Source organism: Homarus americanus, unplaced genomic scaffold, assembly GCF_018991925.1.
Source record: "Homarus americanus isolate GMGI-L3 unplaced genomic scaffold, GMGI_Hamer_2.0 scaffold39745, whole genome shotgun sequence".
Lineage (NCBI taxonomy): Eukaryota > Metazoa > Arthropoda > Malacostraca > Decapoda > Nephropidae > Homarus > Homarus americanus.
In genome coordinates, this window is record NW_024714068.1 from 215,001 (window position 1) to 240,247 (window position 25,247).

At 40.1% G+C, this 25,247-nt stretch overlaps 1 protein-coding gene across 5 annotated transcripts in view; it reads left to right on the forward strand.

Moving 5' to 3' along the window:
• Positions 1 to 25,247, forward strand: part of LOC121875513 (secretin receptor-like) — a 284,107-nt gene that overhangs the window by 63,603 nt on the left and 195,257 nt on the right. The gene's annotated exons all lie outside the window — the stretch shown is intronic.

Here is a 25,247-nt window from a genome sequence, read left to right on the forward strand (position 1 = left end):
GATGTTCGTTTGTGTTTTTTTTCGTTTAAGTTACAATTTTTTTTAAGAGACGTAGAGTAAGGGGAGACATGATCGAGGCGTATAGATGGAAGTCAGGGCTAAACAAAGGTACTTAAACTGTCCAACCAGGAGCGAACTCGTAATAATGGTTTTAAATAAGACAAATTTAGATTTAGGCAAGAGATAGGTAAACATTCGTGTGGAAATAGAGGAGCGGATGAGTGGAACAAGTTACCAAACATCATCATTAACTCGAATACGCTGGATAGCTTCAAACACAGGTTGGATGGATCTATGAGCGATAGGAGTTGGGTGTAAATGGGACTGCCCAGTATGGACCAATAGACCCGCTGCAGTTTCCTCCAATCTTATGTTCATATGTCGTTTAATTATATTATCGTAATTACGAGTCAACAGTTGTGATGGTAACGCTTACAATACCTGAACACACCTAACATGTGTATAATCTACTTATGAACTTATTTATGGAATTTCATCGATTTTAGCGAAAACTGAAGCTCTGAAGGATAAACATAGGTAATCTATTCTTTAATTTAATAAGGTAGCAAGGGAATTATCATGTTATAGCCAGTTAATGACCTGACCTTTGTGTACATGTAAACACCTGAGGTCAAAGTCAGATCACCTGGCTGGCGTTGTCATCATCAGGTCTCATTTGATAATACATTTCTCTTAGATTGTTTTTAATTATTTTTTTTTAAGTGAAAGTTGTGTAAGTGTTGACAGCGCGTGTTAGTCTGGGGTGTGTAACGCGCCCACTGATTGGCTGAACTGAAATACCCTGTTTTGTTACACCTCACATGGCTGGTCACTATTAAAGCTCTATTTCCTAAGCTATTGAGAAATATATACAACAAATAGTCTTCTCTGCTTTGCTAGTGGCTATTAAACATCAATGATAACTTCCATAAACCACGATTAATTGACGTTTGTGATTACTTGATATCAGATAATTGGGAGATTAGTGTTTGGTGGATTATAAACAAGAAGATATGGCGTTATTTACCTGTAGTTACGCCATCAATAACCCCACACAACACCACACCAACTCCACCATTATTTTCTCACCCAATACCATTTAACGCTATTGAGGTGAGGCATTTACCTGTCGGCCCCTGTGTGTTGTGTGAGGTGAAGCTGTCACCTGAACTGGCCAATTACTCAACAACTCTATCAGAAAAACACGCCAAATTCCGCGAGTGGATTGGCTGGCAGGTAGACTGGTTCGCTGGTTAATTGGCTGGCTGGATGACTCGCTGGCTGGCTGGCTGACCGGTTGATTGGCTGATTGGTTGACTGGCTCGATGGCTGGAAGAACAGCAGAGGGGGAGCGGAAAGCCGATCACCGCAGTAAAGGAAATTAGAAACTCAATCCAACAGTTCTTCAAGGACAGTTTCTATCTGTTTATATTTTTTCACTTGTTATTTTTTATCGTCGTCCACCGAGAAGCTGTAGGTAATGGGAACCCCAAATAAATGTATTTATGTATGTATGTATGTATGTATGTATGTGTGTATGTATGTGTGTATGTATGTATGTATGTATGTGTGTATGTATGTATGTGTGTATGTATGTATGTATGTGTGTATGTATGTATGTATGCATGTATGTATGTATGTATGTGTGTGTATGTATGTATGTATGTAAACCAACCCAGAAGTCAAATAAGTGAATTTTTCTAACTTTTGGGCGATATTTCCAGTGACTTATCTTTCAGGGAAGTAAAATTGGTTTTATACAGATGTGAAAACTAACCCGATTTTTGGTTTTGATTTGTTGGTTGGAAAATACTACGTTACGTGGTGGTATGTTATGTAACGTGGTGGTATGTTATGTTACGTGGTGGTATGTTATGTAACGTGGTGGTATGTTATGTAACGTGGTGGTATGTTATGTTACGTGGTGGTATGTTATGTAACGTGGTGGTATGTTATGTTACGTGGTGGTATGTTATGTGACGTGGTGGTATGTTATGTTACGTGGTGGTATGTTATGTTACGTGGTGGTTACGTGGTGGTATGTTATGTTACGTGGTGGTATGTTATGTTACGTGGTGGTATGTTATGTTACGTGATGGTATGTTGTGTTACATAGTGATATGTTATGTTACGTGGTGATAAGTTATGTTACGTGATATTATGTGGTTATTGAAGAATGTTCAGTTAACAAAGTCTACACTATACTGTTATATAAAGCCTACATATGTTGTATCAGTTATGTAGGTCCTTATGTATGCATGTATACTCTATGTATGTGCTGTTACTATAACTTTGTATTGTTATATTGTCCAACACCTAGCAAACTACCGCGCCATCCAAACTACCGTGAGGGTAGTAAACCACATCAACACTGGTAGGTTTGGCGGCTCACTTGGCAGTCTTACCAGTCTGTCCTTATAGAGCACAACGTCTGTCCCGTGCTAGTGATACTCCATCGGTAAACTCCAGTGAACTAATTGTCTTACCACTCATCAACTCCTACACGGAGGGAGGTCACACAAGGGTCGACTCAGGTCACCCAGCCACTCTTACCTTCACCTTACCTGGCACTGTGGTCTGAACTCTACCACAGTATATCATTACAATGCTACTTAACACACAATGACCTAGTATACTTAAGTGCCTCGTGTGTGTGTGTGTGTGTGCCTTTGAAGACTCGGGTGGGTGGGTAGGTGGGTCGGTGTGGGTATTGTGTAAAAGTACCTGTGTTTATCTTCTCACCTGTTGTGTGTGAAGGAGTTCCCGAGTCCAATTATTATACCTGTTGTGGAGCATAATTATGGGGGTATAATTTACCATACCAGCTTTGTAATATCTCTCTCTCTCTCTCTCTCTCTCTCTCTCTCTCTCTCTCTCTCTCTCTCTCTCTCTCTCTCTCTCTCTCTCGGTCGGCTGGTGAGAGGGTGGCTGGTGAAATAAAATCTGATAACACACACACTCTACATCCTCCCCTCCTGTTAGAGTTATTGCATGACAGGTGTGTTCAGGTGTGTAGGTGTGTTTTGAGTAATCCCAGGCAGGTGTGCAGGTGTATTTTGATTAATCCCAGGCAGGTGTGTAGGTGTATTTTGATTAATCCCATGCAGGTGTGTAGGTGTATTTTGATTAATCCCAGGCAGGTGTGTAGGTGTATTTTGATTAATCCCAGGCAGGTGTGTAGGTGTATTTTGATTAATCCTAGGCTATTTTGATTAATCCCAGGCAGGTGTGTAGGTGTATTTTGATTAATCCCAGGCAGGTGTGTAGGTGTATTTTGATTAATCCCATGCAGGTGTGTAGGTGTATTTTGATTAATCCCAGGCAGGTGTGTAGGTGTATTTTGATTAATCCCAGGCAGGTGTGTAGGTGTATTTTGATTAATCCCAGGCAGGTGTGTAGGTGTATTTTGATTAATCCCAGGCAGGTGTGCAAGTGAGATTCTATTAATTTCGGGCAGATGTGCAGGTCTGTTTCTATTAATATTCAACAGGTGTGTAAACAATTTAAATTTTTTCGTTATTAACAGGTGTGTAGGTTTGTTTTTTGTCAATTTTAGGTACATATGTCGGTGGATCTGTTATTTTTTATTTATTATTATTCATTTTTTTTGCGTCCTGTGAATAACGTGAAGGCATAAACCACGACCATGTAATTACACCTCTATAACTACCACGTCTCCTGCTGGGTGGTGAGGGCTGGTCCTGGCACGGTGCTGAATGAGGGAATTTACTGGGGAAACTGTGAAGAATAGACTAGTATAGGGTAGTCTCTCTCTCTCTCTCTCTCTCTCTCTCTCTCTCTCTCTCTCTCTCTCTCTCACTGCACCACATTCATCCGGGGTCCAAGATGGCCACCAATAACTTCGCTACGCTTGATCAGGGGGCCACAGAGAGGACTGACCGACGTCCTTTTCGAGCAATTAGACACCAGGTAAGTCTCTAATGGCATTCCTGGCTTCCTCAAAGAGACATAGAATGACAGAGAGATCCCGTCCACTCAAATAGGCCGAGAAAGAAGTAATATCTGAGGCTCTCAAGCTCGGTATGGTATGGCACTTATTTACGGGCACTAATAACCACAGTGAACACAATAGGCTCAATTAGGGGCACTTAAAGCCACATTGAAGACAAACGCTCAATTAGGGGCAACTTTAGTCACGATAAACACAATACCCTCAGTCAGTGGCCTTAAAAGTCGAACTCCTGATCAGGGGCCGTTGAGAACACTGACGACGTTAAAGTATTCTATCAGGGGACATCGAAATAAACACAGAGACGCCATAAGCTTTCATACGGGTCAGTAATGACGCAAGTACGCTTGATCGGGGGCCAAGTCAATCACAAATGACGCCAATACTCTTAATCGGGTAACAAGAAAGGCATTGATGGTCTGAAATGCTAAATCAGGGACAAGTGAGGCAATAATGGAGCCAATCCATTTAACCAGGAGAACTAAAAGCCATTAATGAGTCAGTATCCTCGACCAGGGCCACAAAATTCAATGATGACGCCCACTACGCTCTATCAGGAGCCGGTAACGACACCCATAACGCTCAGTCTAGGGCCATTAAGAAAAAAAATCATTCGTAAGTGATGAAAAAAAATCATAATATCAGAGATTCGTAAGTAAAAAAAAAAATCCCTCAGCTGAAAATATTTAAAACTGTGGAATAAATATCTTGACGACAATGGAGTTAAAGTTGTATAGAGACTCGACCGAATAAAATAAGAATGTTAATAATGTTACAGAACTCTACGTTAACATTGATTACAGTTTCATTCACTTTTGTAATGTTTAGTATTAAGTAATATCTTGACACTGTACCTTTAGACGGTTCAAGATTAATACTTTTTCACAGGTAGACCGACACACAGACATATAGACAGATAAACATATAGATAGTGAGACAGGCAGACAGACGGGTTAATAGAAAGACAGATAAAGAAACAGACAGACAGACAGACAGGTTAATAGAAAGACAGATAAAGAAACAGAGACAGACAGACAGACAGGTTAATAGAAAGACAGTTAAAGAAACAGAGACAGACAGACAGACAGAGAAACATATATCCGAAGACGAAGACCTGTACACCGTGGATAAGCCTTAACCCGACTCCTATTTATGACCTGTGATGGCTTCCTTGACCAATGACCTTGAAAAGACCAGAAGAAGCGGAGTGTGAGTTATGAGGGAGGGGAGTGTGACGGGGTTTTATGAGGGAGGTGTGACGGGGATTTATGAGGGAGTGTGACGGGGATTTAGGAGGGGTGTGTGACGGGGATTTGTTAGGGAGGTGTGACGGGATTTATGAGGGGTGTGTGACGGGGATTTATGGGATGAGGTGACGGGGATTTATGAGGGGGTGACGGGAATTTGAGGGGTGTGTGACGGGATTTAGGGGGTGTGTGACGGGATTTGTTAGGGAGGGTGTGACGGGGATTTATGAGGGAGTGTGACGGGGATATATGAAGGGTGTGTGTGACAGGATTTATGAGGGGAGTGTGACGGGGATTTAGGAGGGTGTGTGACGGGATTTGTTAGGGAGGTGTGACGGGATTTATGAGGGAAGTGTGACAGGGATTTATGAAGGAGGTGAGTTTATAATTCGGGTCTGATATTAGTTATGTAATTTCGTGTAATGTTTTTGGTAATAACTATCAATAATATGATTGGTATTATGCAAATGTAGATAAAAATTAAACTCTTAGGTTTATTAATGGTGAATTATAAGTGCCGAACTTTAATGAGTAAGACAGACAGTAAGAGAAGCTGGTAGCATCTGTTTGTGTGTGTGGGGTGGGCGTGTGTGTGGTGTGGGCGTGTGTGTGTGTGGGGTGGGCGTGTGTGTGGGGTGGGCGTGTGTGTGGGGTGGGCGTGTGTGTGGGGTGGGCGTGTGTGTTTGGGCCGTCGTAGACTCGCTAAGCATGAGTGACGTGTTGGACCGCGGCTGATGAACCGTCCCGTCTTGTTCCTGAGCCTCACGTCACTTCTGGCAATGTTCTCCCTAACAGAATTCTCAGAGATTCGTTTCGTTAATTTTCGTTCTTCCTCGAAACTGGAGATGAGAGGATCGGATTTCTTCTTAGAGCAAATTCGAATTAATCTGGAAGCTATTATGGTACTATAGGTTCAGTGAACGAGACGGAGGCATCCTGACGTCACTAGTATACGGGAGCATTTATTGCGCGAGGCTCTGAGATTGTCGGAGGTTCCAGGGTTTATTGTTTTCCTCATAACTGAAGATGACAGAACACGTCAAGTCACGGTTGATTCTCCGTAACATTTTCATTCTATTATCATTTACTATATTCGGTAGTTTGTTAGATTTTCCAGTTTTAGCAATTCTCGTAACACTAATGATCTAATCCACAGAAATCTTGGCCCAGGGTTGTGACACTCTTACAGGGTCTTCAGTAACAGCAACATGAACTGTGTCGGCCGAAAGAAAAGAAAAACAGAATTCATCATAAATTAGAAATTTCAATAATGATTATAATGATAATATATTTCTTATTTGTTTATGGTGTTTCATGTACAGTTTCATGTGTATAATTGTTGGCCAGTCTATTTTACTTAAATAAACATCACAGAGGTCGTATATATATATATATATATATATATATATATATATATATATATATATATATATATATATATATATATATATATATATATATATATATTTCTTAAGTTAAAGTCCAGCTGACAATACTGGATCTGAATTTCATTAGAGAAAATGCATCCTAGCTCAGTCTCCCCTGCACCTTCCTCCCTCTTCATATCATCAGACAAATGTGTTTCCTCATAATAGATCACAATGAGTCAGGCCAGTATGCAGCTTTTGGACGTCAAGGAGATCTTTTACAAACCTCAGTCACACAGCCCCTTGTGGGAGGGGTGCCGCGGTGGGGGGGGGGGTCTTCAGGGGTAAATGTTTCAGAGAATGTTGCAATATACCATTCTAGCTAACACTGTATACCATTCTAATGTTTACAATGGATGCTCCATCCCCTAGATTGGTACAGAGAGGAAACACTGTAGAGTTATACCACATGTGTGAGAAAATGAGAACATTACCATTTACTGCCAACTTAAAGACACCTCACCGTCTTACCACACAGACAAGCATTAGACACCAGCGTCGTGTTGAAGTCTTCGAAGATGTCTTAACCCAAGGTCGAGGTCATGTAGGTAGTGGATGTTCATCAGTGTAATTTGATGTCAATCTATCATTTATACGTTTGAAGGTATGACGTCAACACTTCAAAGTTCATCGTTCTTACACACTTTATCGTGATGTCACAAACGGAGATCTTTAAGCGTGTAGTCTAGGTTCGTTATATCTGATGTGGTGATGAAGGTAAAAGCAACAACAACATCACACAACCGCAGACTCAACCACAGTACTAACAATAGTTACAGCATAGAGGAGAGCTCAGCAGGTGGGAGGTCCTCAATAGACTGCCAACAAGCATCAGCTAATCTGCCAAAACAGAGCCCGCCAGCTGATTGTAGAGAAGGTGGGGGGGCATTATTGAACGGGGGATGAAGGAAGAGAGGGGTGATAGAGGGTAGAGACGGAGGGAGGGGGAAATGGTTAAGGGAGAGAGAGGGGGGAGGTTAGATAGAGAGATTAATGGGAGAGGGAGGAACGGAAAGGGGGAAGGGTTAAGCAATGAAGAAGGGAGCACCTAGATTGAGAGATAAAAATAAAGAGGAGGGAGGGAAGGACGGAGCTTGGTAGAGAGAAATGGAAGAGGAGGAAGGAAGGGAGAGAGAAATGCTTGCATGGTGACTCACAAGGACCGCTTGCTCCCTGCTGGCTGTGGCATGAAAGACTCGGTGAAGACAAAAGTGTAACAATGAATACTGTCCCACCCCCCCATTCCCGCCCACCCACGCCTCACGCCCCGCCCACGCCCCCCCCCACTCCCCGCCCCTCCCTGCCCTCAAGATCCGTACGTCATTTATATTCACCTGCAGCAGCTATAGATAACGAAAACACATGGCATGACGGGGCAGTCACAGCACAATTTGTTACTATTTTCACTGTGTTTATCACTATCTCTCATGTCTCATTTAAAGTGAGAGAGAGAGAGAGATTGTGTGTGTGTGTGTAATAATAATAATAATAATAATAATAATAATGATAATAATTAACGGTTTATTGAAAGAGCATGGCAACCAGAAGGCTGAAAATATACAGTTACATAATGGGGAATGAGTCACTTGATTAGCAAATAATATACAAGTAACAGAAGTGATACAAATGTGATATATACTAACTAAGTGGGGAGAAGATTATACTGCATAGTGACAGTGCAAAAAGGTAAGATTGGTTGGGAGTGAACACACTGGTTGATTACAAGTTGTTGATAATTTTTACAATGGTTGGGACTGGGCTGTTCTGATAGAGTTCAGTACGTGCTTGTATGGGCTGGATGCGGTTGTGGTGTCGAACAGCAATTCGCGGACGAGGGATCTCGGGTGGAAGTAGGAGCCGGTGTCGAGGATGGTGCAGAAGCTTCTCACCAAATTTGCAGATGAGATCGTGGTGATGGTCAGGGAGAGCCGAGAGGGTCAATGTGTTGAGCGCTTCTTGATATGTGGTGTAGGAAGGGGAGAGAATAATCTTGTACAGTTGCATGCCCTCTTTTGCACATTTTCTAGGTGTTTCCGTTGTGTGGCATTTATGGAGAAAGACCAGGCATAGATGAGCTTGGGAAATATGAATGTTGAGTAAACACTGAGGAGCTCGGGGGCAGGAACTCCGAGGGACTTGAGTCGGGGGAGGAGGTGGAGACGGAAAATGGAGGATTTGACAACTGTACTGACGTGTGTTTTCCAATTTATTTTGTTATCTATAGTGACGCCGAGGAGCTTAGTGGGGCCCTAAGTAATGGAGGGAGGTGGGACAGCTTCGGAAGAGAGGTTGTGTCTGTGTGTAAGAGTGAGGGAGACAGATATAAAGAAAGAGAAAGTTTGTGTATTTGAGAGAGAGAAAATTTGTGGTAGATGTGGAGGTTGTGTATGTTTCTCTATATATCTATGAGAGAGAGAGAGAGAGAGAGAGAGAGAGAGAGAGAGAGAGAGAGAGAGAGAGAGAGAGAGGTTGGTCCAATTAAGGTTTTTGTCTACTGAATAATTAACTGAGGAACAACACAAAATACGTAAATAATTAAGAAATAAAACCTGACATTAAAATTACCATCAAAACGCAAGAATTACGAAATAATAATACAAAATAATAAAAAAACAGTAAATAATACAAACACAAAAATAAAAAAATAAAAAAAGAATAAAACAAAATGTATTTGTAATCATATAATCTAACTGCAATCAAATAATATTGGAAATTGAAATATAAACAATATTATAGATGGGAAACTATTAATAGATTGATATTGGATAGAAACGTAACAAAAAAAAATCACAAATGAATATTGGATTTACACAGTGGGGAAGTTCTTTTTTTTTTGTTGAATAGTTATTGTCAAGTATAATGACAACAAGATCAGAACACGTATTGTGGTGATGCGGTTGTGTTCTGTGTTTTGTTACGTTTACGGTTTATTGGTAGTCTTTTTCTTCTTCTTCTTCTTCTTCTTCTTCTTCTTCTTCTTCTTCTTCTTCTTCTTCTTCTTCCTCCTCACTCTGTATAGCTCTCGCTCTCTCACTCAGGCACGCCCACACGAATCGTAGTCTTATTGTGATGTCTAAAAGAAAAAAGAAAAATTATAATAAATTTAGTTATGCCAAAAGGAAATGATTCAATTACCCATCAAAGTGATCAGAAAAATTATGCTGAAAAAAATTTGGTGTACGATGTTTTGGACGACAGTAATTATTTTGATTGGAATTTTCAAAGGCGTCTGAAATCTGTAATGATGAGCTTATGTAAACACTCTCTCTCTCTCTCTCTCTCTCTCTCTCTCTCTCCCACTTCTTTTTCGTTTTATTCTTTTTTCTGTCTTTCTTTCCCTTTCTTTGCTTCTTTTCTCTTGTCTTCTCCTTTATTTGAATCTGGTTCTTATTCTCCCACTGTTTCTTCTTCTTCTTCTTCTATATCATTTTTGCTTCTTCTTCTCTTCCTTTTCCTCCTTCTCCAACATCTCCTCCTCCTCCTCTTTATTTTAATTCTTCTTCTTCTTCATTCAGAGATAAAAAATATTAAACGTTCCTCGAAAACAAAAAATAAACGAATGGAAAAAAAAAGATATCCCTGAAACGAGAAAAACCACATCCATCAGAGAAGTCAGAAGAGGCAGGACCGAAACTATGTCCAGTATAACACAAGGAAAATAAAATATAACAAAATTGCTGGTTATATTAGTAGGGATTTAGAGAGAGGGGAAAGAAAGAATGAGAGAGGGAGGGAAGGAGGAGGCAGGGGAGGGAGAAAATAAAGAGAGATAATATAATGAGATAGAGAGAGAGAGAGAGGGGAGAGGACAATGGGTTAAACGTGTGTGTGTCTGTCTGTTTCTCTGTCTGTCTGTCTGTCTGTCTGTCTGAAAGTTTGACCTAATGTTATGTATCTTAAAAGCTTTTTTTTCCTAGACTAAGATGAATATTCAGGTGAAAACTAATTAAGTCCTAAAACTCTACTTATTTTATACTATAAGCTAAATGGATCACCTGAAGCTTAGACACCCCAGCTTATTTCACCTGAAGATTAGACACAGCAGCTTATTTCACCTGAAGATTAGACATCCCAGCTTATTTCACCTGAATATTAGACACCGCAGCTTATTTCACCTGAAGATTAACCACTCTAACGCTACCTGGTAAATTTAGGTGTGATTAGAGTTAGTGAACTTATCGTTAGTGAAGTTAGGTTGGGTTAGGTTAGGTTAGGTTAGGTTGGCATTCGTGTGATTTATCTTCAGGAAATAAACAACAACCTTGGGAGTCTAATCTTCATGTGATTGATCCAGGTAACTTATAAACACACACACATATACGCTCACCTCACTCACGGTTTGATTCAATAACCATCAACACCAGAGAGCATCCGGGCATGCAAATACACACTCACCGCCCTCAATAGTGGTGCTGGGGACGCCTCTGTCACCTCTTGTGGTCCACGCCGTGTTGTCAACCTCCTTTGTGTAGTACGGTGGTGCTCTCTCTCTCTCTCTCTCTTTCTCTCTCTCTCTCTCTCTCTCTCTCTCGATGATTGTAATTCTGATGAAGGCTTGGTTGAGGTTTCGTATCGCTTTACGCTTTTCATGGTCTCTCTCTCTCTCTCTCTCTCTCTCTCTCTCTCTCGTACTTTTATTTTCCTATTTCGGTCTCATCTATATAAAACTATTGATGTATTCATTTAAATCTATTGTTCTCATCTACTATTATATTTAAAAAAGTGGTAATATTATCAGTTTAAAAGCGAGTTGTAAGGTTCAGTAACTCCAGAAACCTGTAAACACACCAACAGTCGGCATCGATCCTACCGCCATCTATTATCGGTTTGCCAAACTACCGGCTTATTGCCTGCGACCACGGCCCTATGAGTTGCCGATATGTAAATTCTGTCGACCGTGTGTGTGCTTGGGTGTGAGAGAGAGTCTTGCCTTCGCTCTACAATGAATACAGTGCAAGTGACGTTCTCAGCCGTCAGTCCATGTGTGAGTAATACAGTGAGGCATTCAAGTGTTTGTGTTTGTAGTGAGTGGGTCGGTCAGCGTGTATAATGTTAGCGTGGTGATGTTCCCGTGTATACTATACCTTCAGCGTCACAGCATGTTGGTATGTATTGTAAGTAGTTTTATTGGGTAATACTTTAGACATCTTCAGACTCATGGGAAGGAGCCACTTTAAAGGGAATTTTCTTAAGAGGAAAAAACTTGTTTCTTATACTGAACACAATGACTGGTAGTGCAGCTGTACTTGTTTTGGCTGTTTTGTTTTTGTTAAAGAGTTATTACGTCAAGTTAGTTCTGATTGGTTTTATCTTGTCAACACCACGGAGTCTTAATCACCTAACTGTTAATTAAACGATTGTTACCGTAAATACTGTTATTGTGTTTATTCTCCCCATGAGTTCTGGTGTGTAGTTGTTTTGGTTTCTGTGATGTTTATGGTGGCTAATATTTATTTTTATTATATTACATTTTATTATTTGGCTTTAAGTATTTGTAAAGTGAGAACAATTTAAGTAACTAAGATAACACCTGGATTAAGTTACGAATTCTCAGAGGATCGTATTTCAAATATTTACCTCAAACTCATGAAGCAAATTTGTGAATGTTTGTAGGTCGTGTTGAAGAAAGTATAACGCGTATTCGGTGCTAACGACTCGTGGTAGTTGAATCATCTTAAACTGTGACGAGAACAACCCTTAAATGACAATCTTAAGCTATAGTATAAATAAAAAACAAATATGGCTTCAAATCATCACCGAGACTCAACTATAACGAGATGTAACTATGCTGGACACTGTTAGCGGGCAGATTACCATTCGGATGTTCGTCACCCCTCCCCCCCCCACTTTCCACTCATCTAGCCTCCCTAGCCTCACTCCTCTACCCCACTCCCCACCCCCCTCCCTCCCCCCACTCCCCCACATGGGAAAATACGTTTGTGTAATATCACTTTTACTCTTATTTACATCTGACAGGTGACGCCAAGTTCCCCGGATCCACAATGTTTGTTTGTGATCGACCCATAAACTCATGATAATAGTTTCAATACCACTCATATCCTTAAGCTATTGCAAGTGCATAAAATAACAGAAATAAACACATTATGACCAGTATATTATCAATGGTGTGTTTAAGGAATATCGAGTGTAAACATAATATTTCTCTCAGCTAGAACGAGTATTATAGATTAAGTGGGGAACATTGTGTGTAGCACCGAATAATACCCTCAGTTAGAACAAGTATTATCAGTGAAGTGTTTGAAAAATATCGAGTGTAGATATATGAACCTCGCCTCAAAAACACGCCATTATCCCACTAGGTAACATCAGTATTGACTTTGAGGACTTGAAGTGTTGACACATGAACCTTTTTCCTCTCACTGTAAATACGTAGTGACTCTCCCCTTCTTTCTCCCCTCTCTCCTCACTCTCCTCTCCCCTCTCCCTCTCACTCACAACCTTTTCCCCTTGTCTGTGGGCGTTAGAGTATGAGTCTCGCATGTTGAGATTATGCAGATGAGGTTGGCAGTAGACGTGTACAAGATTTCTTTAGGGAAACGACAAGTTGGATTCGGAGTCTTACCAAGAATTTTACGGTAATTCACTTTCTCGCGTTAACATACACTGGCTGAATCGTGTTTATGGTACAATTGGTACAGTCTCAGTGATGCCTCGTTGACCGTCATTTAGTTTTTTAGTGGTTAAGGAATAGAACATAGAACATAAGAAAATAAGGAGTCTGCAATAGGCTGGTTGGCCTGCGCATGGCAGCTCCTGTCGAGAGTTACTACCACTCTCTATCATCCATGAATCTATCCAGCCTCCTTTTGAAACTTTCCAGCGTTCCAGCACTCACTACAAAGTTGCTAAGCTTGTTCCACTCGTCAACCACCCTATTTGTGAACCAGTTTCTTCCTATTTCCCTCCAAAACCTAAACTTATCCAACTTAAAGCCGTTGCTACGAGTCCTATCCTGCTCGGATATTATAAGAACTTTATCTATATCCCCTTTATTGATTCTTTTCACCCACTTGAATACTTCTATCATATCTCCCCGCACTCTTCGTCTTTCTAGGGAAGGCAAGTTAAGTTTCTTTAACCTATCCTGATATGGAAGGTTTCTACGTGTCCCCAGGAGGTGAACGTGTGGGTGTTGGAGCATATGGTTGACAGGAAACCAGAGGGAGGAACTAGATACCAGAATAAATTTTGAAGAGAATTTGTTGATTGAGTTTATTGACTGTGTGTGTGTGGTGTGGTGTGTGTGGTGTGGTGTGTGTCAAAATAAAAAATTGCTGTGCCACATTAAGGAAGCCTTTGATCTAGGACCAGGTTGATTGATACCGAATGATGATGATTACACACACACACACACACACACACACACACACACACACACACACACACACACACACACACACACACACACACACACACACACACACACACACACGCGCGCAAGTCAATATATACCAACTCAAGTGCGAAATCAACTTTAAAAATAAATATTACTCCAGAATGTCAACCATGGTAGTGTGTGTCTGTCTGCATGTCTGTCTGTCTGTCTGTCTGTCTGTCTGTCTGTCTGTCTAGAACATTACTTACCACCTCACCCCCCCCCCCCAAGGCCAAGCCCACCACCAATCTTACTAAAAGCTCACTTTGCATCCCAGCAGTCCTGAGACCACACATGGCAGAAGTGGGTAATATTTGATACTTGTGTCAGAAGCTGGTTTTTATACAAGAGTTAACGAGATGTCTTGTCGGTGTCCAATTGTGTTTAGTGGAAAAATGTGGCAATGAGTGTAAGGTTTGTTTATTTATTTATTTATTTATTTATTTATTTATTTATTTATTTATTTATTTATTCATTTAATTATTTATTTTAGGGGTGTATTGTGGAAATTCTTATGGGTTAGGTTAGGTTAGGTTGAATAGTTATGGTAGGTTAGATAAGGTTTTTGTGAGTTAAATTGGGTTGAGTTGGGTTAGATTAAATTAGGTCGATTTGAGTTAGGTTAGATTAGGTGAGTTAAGGTTAGATTAGGTTAGTTTAGGTTAGGTTAGGTTTAGTAAACTCCTAAACTCTTCACTTTTTAAGCAGAGAAATTCAGTGTTTATTTTTTCGTGTCATTTATGTAAAAAGTAAAGAAAATGTGAGAGTGAAGTCCCGTTGTCTCTCTATATCCGGGTTGTGAGTAGATGAGGGGCAGTCACGGCTCATTGTCTTCACAGTCTTACATCTACAAGTCAATCTTTCCTCCTGTCTTTCTCTTCTCTACTTCTTTTCTTTCTTTCTCCTCCTCTATCCTTCTCCTACTCTGTTCCTCTTTTCTTCCTGCTGCTCTTCCTAAGTTTCCTCCTCCTCCTCCTCCTCCTCCTCCTCCTCCTCCTCCTCCTCCTCCTCCTCTCTCTTCCTCCAGACCGCCTCCTCTCCTCCACTCCTTCCATCCTCTCTCTCTCTCTCTCTCTCTCTCTCTCTCTCTCTCTCTCTCTCTCTCTCTCTCTCTCTCTCTCTCTGTGCCTCCTCCTCTCTCTCTCTGCCTCCTCTGCTTCCTCCTTATGCTGAAACGACTTCCTTCAGATGACTATTCGGGGAGACCCTTTGATTTATTTGTGTGTTGTCATGAGTCAGGAGCTATTGACCAATTTTTTGTTTTGTTGGGGTGGAGTCTCTGGTAACAACAAGTACGCATTTGAGCCATCACGCCTCTCTCTCTCTCTCTCTCTCTCTCTCTCTCTCTCTCTCTCTCTCTCTCTCTCTCTCTCTCTCTCCTCTCTCTCTCTCTCTCTCTTATCCCTCACCCTACCCTCTCACCCCTCCCTCCCTCACCTACCCTCCCACCCTCTCACCCCTCCCTCCCTCACCTACACCCCCACACCCCTTCGCCTACACCCCACACACCTTCACCCCGTTCCTAAGCTACACACCCCTCACCAAATTCATGTACAGGATTAATTGTTCTTTCTCTCTTGAATAATTTTACCTGTACTTAACTTACCTGTTGTAAAATTTGCATATTAAGGAGTTATTTTTAAGTTTTCGTTAAGGGTTGGTTATTTAAAATAGTCTACACAAGTTTGTTAAGGTAATTTACACTCCTCTCTCTCTCTTCTTTGTGTATAACTTATATAAACTAATGCAAGTCTCTGGAGTTTAGTTTCCTTTGAGATGATGTACCTGATATGGCGATATTTTCAGGCGTATAGAAGAAGTATTGTACACACCCTCCTGTTCTTCCCTTGAGTAAGAATTTCACTACAGTTACTTAATTACTAATGGCGGGGAAATTAACTGTGGTATTAGAACAGATGTACAGGACAGCCTTGTGACCCCACATGGAGAATTTCCTGAATATCTCAAGCGGTGTACACTAAACACCTTGTAAGCTGTGTAAAATTTTATATATAGGACAGACAGGAGTCAAGAGTGAGGGACTGTGTTGGTTCATGTCAGGCGCCGTGATGACGTTGCCGATGAGATAGAGTGTGTTTTCTGAAGTCACGTCATTTGTTCATAAACTCAAATTTAATTGAATCTTTTGTTATTGGAATTCTATAAATAGTAATTTAGGTTGTGTTGGCCGAATGGGTATACAGCGCTTGCTTCTTAACCTAACGGTTGCTCATTCACGCCTGGACCCCCCATTACCCAGCTGTGAATGGGTACCTAACTTTGCAATCAGGGAAGTGAAGGTGATCGAACGCACTACCTGCCACAGAGCTTTGTCTTTTACGGTGTGGTTTATCCGCCCTGTCTACCGCGTCTCCAGGTCTATGTAATCCTCTTTCAACAATCGCATCATGATCATATAAGAGACTCACACGACAACAGACAAGAACAAAGCCGTGATCACACTGAGCCCCTCACCAGTGATCAAGGTCAACAGTGAATCCCCCAAGAGAAACTGTTCTTAAATATCCGAGTATTAAATTTCCTTCCAACTGATTATAACAACACGTGTAACTGTCTCACTTTGCTCCACGACACAAAAATGGTTGATAGAATGGCGTCGGAAACATTATTGAGACTATAATGTAACTTGATCCATTCTCTCATGACCGACTAGAGGGAAATAATAGTCAATGTAGGAGACAGTGAAGGTGGTGGGGTGAGCGAGGTGAGGCTGTAGGGGGTATATTGGTGGCAAATCACTGCGTCAATAAGCAGGTGTGGAGTGCCAGTGACGGTGTGGAGGCTTTCATTCAGTATGTGTTATTGTGTCGGAATCCTTGACTGTGTGTGTTTGATTACAGGTGTTGGTGTTTTTTATTACAGGTGTTAGTGTTTTTGATTACAGGGGTTGTTGATTTTTTATTGCAGGTGTTACTGTTTTTGATTACAGGTGTTACTGGTTTTTATTACAGGTGTTAGTGTTTTTTATTACAGGTGTTGGTGTTTTTTGGTTACAGGTGTTGGTGCTTTTTATTACAGGTGTTGTTGATTTTTATTACAGGTGTTGGTGTATTTAATTACTAAGTTTTCAAAGTTATTTTACCGCTACGTATCTTATTATTTCTGACAATAAATAGTGAATATGAAACAAGACAATAATAACAACGGCTACAACAGAAATAAACGTAATTATAGGTGATTACAACTACAATAACAGTGATGGTTGTGATTATAGGTGCGTTAATGGGGAAAAATTATAGTGTCAGTAATGGTAATTTATTCAGGCTCATTCCTATTATTACGAGCTCAGATTTGACGTAATGAATCATGTTAATCGCTAATCACTTTTTCATGACCCAATCTCCGGTATTGAGTTAGGTTAAGTTAGATTAGGTTAAGTTTTGTGGGGATAGGATATTTAACATTAGGTTCATTTAGGTTAGGAGTGAATTAAGTTAAAATGAGTTAGGTGGTGTTGATTAAGTTGAACTAGGTTATGTTACGGTAAGGTAGGTTAAGTTACATTAGGTGTATGCCACTTCCCTCCCTCCCCACCCACCACCATTATCCCTCCACCTCCCTCCCTCCCCACCACAATTACTCTTCCGCCTCCCTCCCTCCCCACCACCATTACCCCCACCTCCTCCTTCCACCCTACCACCATTTTCCCTTCACCTTCCTCCCTCCCCACCACCATTACTCCTCCACCTCCCTCCCTGCCTCCTCGCCACCATTACCCTCCCTCCCTCTCTTCCTCCCTACCACCATTTCCCCTCCAACACTGCCTCGTACAGTTCCAGCCCTAGATAAGACTCTCATGGGACCTGGTAATCTCTGCCTTAATAATGAGTGTGGATGAAAGACTTGAGTCAAGGAAGATGTGAAATGTGGAAATTAGATCCGTGAAGACAGAGAACTTCCAGGGAACTTTTAGGAAATTCCAAGGAACTTTTCGGAAACTTTCTGGGAATTTCAAGGAACTGACAGACAATTTCCAGAGAATTTTTATAGAGATACCAGAGAACTTATATTTTTTCTCAGGGTTTAATTAATTTTTTTTTAACAGTTCAGTACCATTCCTTACGGGATGGTGTGACGTCACGAAGCCTCAGGTGGTTAATGAGATGAGTCTTGAGTCGAGTTGAGGGAGGGAATGCAAGAGTTATTATTATTATTATTATTATTATTATTATTATTATTTTATTATTTTATTTTTTTTTTATTCTTACCTGTTTTATTATTATTATTAAAGTGTCGTATATGTTATTGGTGTTGGTGGTGTTAATATCAGTATTATTTTGTATGGTTATTAATAATATGATTACCAGTAAGAGATTTTAATGTTATTATTATGATCATCAGTAATATTTCTATAATGTTGTACATAGTTGTATGTTTCGGGGGATAATATTTGGTAACATTAGTCCTGTGTGTCACTCCCTGAAGGCCGCGTTACTCCAGGTAATTCACTCATTTAAATGTAAATTCCAGGTGTAGGAAATTGTAAATGTGTTTATATAAGCAATTTACTGCGTGATTGCCGATAATGTCGTTTCGAAGCCTCAAAAGACGAGGGTTGAAGCTTCAGAAGGGGTTTCGGAGCTTCAAAAGACAAACTAAGCTTCGAAACCTTGAGGGTAAAAGTGAGTATTGGATGTTTGTCTATACATAGATATACGGTGTGTGTGTGTGTGTGTGTGTGTGTGTGTGTGTGTGTGTGTGTGTGTGTGTAATTACAATGTCCAGCTGCATGTCGTATATCTTATCTTTTCCGGGTTACAATGAGAGAGGTGGTAAAAGGTAATTTACACCATAAGATATACTACTAAAATGTGTAAATTTTGTCAAGTCTCGTATAATTCCTTTTGTTTATGTGCAAAGCGTCATTAATTTTGTTCTCAGGATACAGAAAGAAAAATTATAATAGAGTATTTTTTTATAATTTGTATTTTTTGTATTTATCAATTTATTTGTTTATTTTTTGGGGGTATGTTTTATTCTTTTGGTGTTAGTGTACATAGTTTATAAATGGTAAATGTTAGTCTCTCTCTCTCTCTCTCTCTCTCTCTCTCTCTCTCTCTCTCTCTCTCTCTCTCTCTCTCTCTCTCCGTATCCTAAACTCCATACAAGAGAAGGATAGATATGCAGAGAGATAGAATACAAACAGGGAGGTAAAGAGAGGAAGAGAAGGGGAGAGAGAGAGAGTTGGCACTATTCCCTGATTTACTGTTGGTGTGAGAGCTACAGTTGAGCAAAGGATTAAATTTCCGAACCACAGCTGTCATCAGGACGTGTGCGTGTGGTCTAAACTTCTCCTTCTAAATATACACACACGAGTTTAGGGAATAATCCTCTGTGTAATCCTTAAGAAGCAACTGATGCCTTTGGGGTTAATCCTCTGTATAATCCTTAAGCAACTGATGCCTTTGGGGGTAATCCTCTGTATAATCCTTAAGAAGCAACTGATGCCTTTGGGGGTAATCCTCTGTATAATCCTTAAGCAACTGATGCCTTTGGGGGTAATCCTCTGTATAATCCTTAAGCAACTGATGCCTTTGGGGGTAATCCTCTGTATAATCCTTAAGCAACTGATGCCTTTGGGAGTACACCTTTTCACATATCCGTTGAGACATTGTTACATAACGATTTGACAAATTTCATAACCGAATGACAGAACACATATCGAATGAAAATCTAAAATAACTGTTCGTTCATGCTAACGGAAGTGACTGACATAAGTTATGAAGTTGACAGACGTGAACAATAAACCGACAGTCTAAATATAGTTTGAGAATGTAACAATTGGAGAATGACATACCACCAACAGTTATTTTAGATTGTCATTCGATATGTGTTCTGTCATTCGGTTATGAAATTTGTCAAATAGTTATGTAACACTGTCTCAACGGATAAGTGAAAAGGTGTAATCCTCTGTATAATCCTTAAGAAACAACTAATGCATTTGCCGTAGATAAGAATAACTTTTGTTTTTCGTCTATAACAATGGAATTAATTTTATATAGTGAAATTTGTTCCGTTTTCTACCACAGCATATCTAAATTATGCTGTATGTAGCCTTGGTAGTGTTAGGTTAGGTTAGTAATGATGCTGTTAATTTCTAGTTTGTAATGACATTAAAATGCAACACACACACACACACACACACACACACACACACACACACACACACACACACACACACACACACACACTCGTATAATAATTTACAGCTGTACATTGTCAACTGTCTGTGTTGTGTCCTACTTGTCTTAACATACACAAGAAAACTAACACACCGGTGCTCTCCTTGTTATGTCAGAGGGAGAGTTACACATCGGGAGGAGATCGTTCGTAGCAGATACAAATTGTAACTTCTATTTAACGGACTATTTGGAGAAGAAAATCCGTTATATCGAGGGTCCCTTGGAGGAGTGTTAAAGTGAAGATTCATATTTGTTGGAAAAATACGCATTCAAGGAAATCACTCTTATACGGGAGACATGCGTACACAAACAGGATATTACGTATCTTGATGAGAAATACGCATTTAATGAGATATACGCAACTTAATGAGAAATACATATTTAATGAGCTACGCAACTTGATGAAGAATACGCATTTAGTGAGATATACGCAACTTAACGAGAAATACGCATTTAATGAGATGGGAAATACGCTTTGGTGAGATATACGCAATTACAGAATATAGAATACGCATTTAGAGGTGAATTTAGTTAGTGAAGTTATTTAAGGCATTATTTCTTAGGCTTGTCTGTGTGCCATTCATAGTGACGCTGCTACACCAGAGGCTGAGTTAAGTGTATCACCCAAATTAAAACTTGTTGTGTAAATTAGTCGTTTGGTGGACGCCTTGTTAGTTGACCTTTATTTTGGGGGGTAATTAGAAGGGATGTAGTAGAGTGGTGGTGGTGGTGGTGGTGGTGGTGGTGGTGATGGTAGTGGTGGTAGTAATTATTTAATAGTAGTGGTGGTGGTGGTGGTGATAAGGATGGTGGTAGTAGAATGATGGTGGTGGTAGTGATAAGGATGGTAGTAGGGGTGGTGGTGGTTAGGCATTTAGCGTTGGCGGAGACTATAGTGTTTTTGAAAGGTCGTGGTGGTAGTAGTGGTAATGATGGTAATGGTGGTAGTAGACATTTAACATGGGTTGGGAGGGAACTGTGTATTGGAGGATTGTGGTGGTGGTTGTTGCCTGCCAGAAATTATTGCCTGCCAGAAATTGTTGCCAACCAGAAATTATTGCCTACCAGAAATTATTGCCTACCAGAAATTATTGCCTACCAGAAATTATTGCCTACCAGAAATTATTGCCTACCAGAAATTGTTGTCTGCCAGAAGCTGTTATGTACCAGAAGTAAGTGTCTGCCACAGGTTATTGTTGATATCGCTTTCCTGAAACAGTAAATCCTCTCTCTATCTGCCACAAGCTGGATTAGATTCGCTTGTATAAATCTCGGTGTTGCGGGGGGGATAAAAGTGGCCTCAACTGCGATGTATGTCTGTTAGTCACCTTGTGGCCTCGTGGGAGTAATTAAGCACCTGTAATTAAGGGAAAGGAGTCATTAGTTTGTCTCTTTGTGTTATTAAGGGAAGGTAGATTAATTAAATATTATTTTTGTATCCCTTTCTGTTATTTAAGTTAGGTTAATTAACTGTCATTATATGCCTTCTGTATAATTAAAGGTAGATTAATTAGCTATCATTAACGTGAGTCATACATTTATGAAAGGTATAATGAAATAAATGAAATTCCATCGTCATTATTACTTCAAATCTCATCTATAATATAAAATAAATCTGAAAAAAAAAATTTATTCCATTTTTACCATAATTTAAGGGGGAAAAATGATTCGTGATGTTATATTGTTATTATTTGTAAACATTAATTTCAACCGTCCATTGAAAACATGCCAGTATTTAAACTCTCTCGACCTCTTTCATGTTGAGTCTTTAATGACACTCCATCACTAAAGACGTAATTATGCATGAAAACTTTATATATGATTGTTTTCTCGTTTATGTATACTGCAAACATGTATATTGATTCTTGATAATTGTGACTATAATCTGAGAATGTGTTAGTGTGGTGTAATAAGTTATGTGATTAGTGATTGTGAAGTGGTTGTATATTGTGAGTTGTGGATTAGGATTGTATGTTGATGGAATATGTAAGTTGTGATTTGTGATTAGATATTAGGAACTCGTAAATCAATAGTTAGGATAATTCCCCTCAAGTATTACCCCTCGAGTATTACCCCTCAAGTATTACCCCTCGAGTATTACCCCTCAAGTATTACCCCTCAAGTATTACCCCTCAAGTTTTACCCCTCAAGTTTTACCCCTCAAGTATTACCCCTCAAGTTTTACCCCTCGAGTATTACCCCAAGTATTACCCTCAAGTATTACCCCTCGAGTATTACCCCTCAAGTATTACCCCTCAAGTATTACCCCTCAAGTTTTACCCCTCAAGTTTTACCCCTCAAGTATTACCCCTCAAGTTTTACCCCTCGAGTATTACCCCAAGTATTACCCCTCAAGTATTATCCCTCGAGTATTACCTCTCAAGTATTACCCCTCAAGTATTACCTTCAAGTATTATCCCTCGAGTATTACCTCTCAAGTATTACCCCTCAAGTATTACCTTCAAGTATTACCCCTCGAGTATTACCCCTCAAGTATTACCCCTCAAGTATTACCTTCAAGTATTACCCCTCCAGTTCTTAAGAGTTCCTTCCTGGCCCGTAACTTTTCCATTCCTCGAATAAGTGACTTTCTCAACTTCTGAAATATTTTTTCCTCTTAAAGAATTATATACAGTAATCCTTCTTTCTTCTTTTTTCGTTTTCTTCAATTTATTTTCTTGTTTATTTTTATTTTATTTTTTTTACTTCTTCCTCTTCCTTCGTCCTTCGTCCGATCTCAATCATCCTCCACGTCTTCCCCTCCGTCTCCTTCTCTTTTTCTCTTCTATCACCCTCTTAATCCTTCCACTTCCTCCTCCTTCCCCTCTCATTTATCAGCATTATCCTCTATCTTTCTATTCCACCTCCTTTCACTTTCCTGTTCTTCTCTAATTCAGCTCTTTACCACTCCCTTCCTATCTCCCTCTTCTTCACCTGCTCCTACTCCCATTCCATATTTTTGTCTTATTCCCTCTTTATCATTTCCGCCCTATTTCCTTCTTCATATTTTACTTGACCCTATCATCTATTTCATGTATAATCTCTCTCTTCACTTTTGTCTCCTCCTATCTTCTCTTCTCTTCTCTTCATCTGCTCTTTTTTGCTCATATTCTCTTTTATCTCCTTCTTCCTCTCCTTTTCTTTATCGCTTCATACTTTTCTCCCCTTTTCTTATTCTCCTCTCCTCTCCTTCACTGCTTCTCTACTCTCCTTCTCTGCTTCTCCTCTCTTTTTTTCCTCTCCTCTCCTCCTCTTTCCTCTCCTCTCCCCCCTCTCCTCTCCCCCCTCTCCTCTGCTCCTCTCCCCCAGTCAGCAGGGAGGCTGGCAAACAGTGTTACAGTGAAACTAAAACACTTCCCTGAGTGCTGACCTCAACTTAATTTACATGATCGTAGTGTTTCGAGTTTTTCGGAAATTTTATTATTAAATGGTTATTGTTTTGCGTATTTCGGGTTTTGTTTTCGTAGTGGTCTTTTATTCTTTATTATTATTATTATTATTGTGTGTGTGTGTGTGTGTGTGTGTGTGTGTGTGTGTCATTGTTATTACACACACACACACACACACACACACACACACTACATCCTGGAATGACCTTTAGATTACGTAAGTGTTTATTGAAGGCTAAGAAGGTATTAATAGTCGTTTATATCCTTACCTGTATATACCGAACACTAATTATAAAATATATCTCACTAGTGTTGCAGGTAATTTACAGCATTAATGAATCGGTGAATTTCCGTCATATAATTAGCCTAGACAATCACTGGGTAATTTTGATGGACATTTAGATGGTAATTAGAGTTTAATGAGTTAATTTTACCTAATTAAATTTAAATTATTTTGATTAATGTGAAGAGTGATGTGTTTACAAAAACAACAGCAATAATAATAATAATAATAATAATAATAACTGAAAGAAAAAATTTTACGAAAAACCAAGCAAATACAAAATCTCTTTCTCTCTCTCTCTCTCTCTCTCTCTCTCTCTCTCTCTCTCTCTCTCTCTCTCTCTCTCTCTCTCTCTCTCTCTCTCTCTCTGATTTTAAAACCGGTGGCTAGGAAACGCTATTTCGACTCTTTTGGATGTGAGAGATAGTGTAGAATCTCCTATGGCCATGGGAGACAATATGGCGTTACCTATGGCTGTGGGAAACAATATGGCCTCTCCTATGGTTGTGGGGAACATTATGGCGTCCCCTTTGGCTGTGGGAAACAATATGGCGTCTCCCCCACACCCCAGGGACCAAAAATCTCTGCTTGGTTTGGTATAGGTAATCCATAACACAAGGGGGGGGGGGGTGAGACGTTGATGATTGTAGGAGACTGTCTCTTATTGATGCCTGGTGTACGTGTCCGTGTCTCTCTGTGTACGTGTACCTGTCTGTGTGTGGGTGTGTCTTGTCTGTCTGTGTACGTATGTCTTGTATGTGTCTTTAACTCATTATGTATACATGTGATTGTGTCTGTCCGTGTGTGTATATGTTCTATACCTGTCCGTGACTGACTTTGTACATGTACTGTTTAGTGTCTCTGTGTAATTGTCCTTGTGTGTGTCTGTCTATGTGTGTGTACGTGTAAGTGTCCGTGTTTTTGTCTGTGTCTGTTTATGTACGTGTATGTATCCCTGTCTCTATGTACGTGTATGTATCCCTGTCTCTCTCTCTGTGTACGTGTATGTATCCCTGTCTCTCTGTGTATATGTATGTATCCCTGTCTCTCTGTGTACGTGTATGTATCCCTGTCTCTCTGTGTACGTATCCCTGTCTCTCTGTGTACGTGTATTTGTCCATGTGTACGTATTGTTATATGACCGGGAGTAAACACGGTAAAGAATACGTGTAAGTCGATACATTATAATCTCGGTCAACTATATAGGGTAATGTCCCACTCAGGAATATACTGTACGTGTGTATGTGTCCGTGTGTATGTGTACGTGTGTCTGTGAACGTGTGTCTGTGTACGTGTGTCTGTCTCTTGCTTGTATCAGCCTGAAGTGTCGTG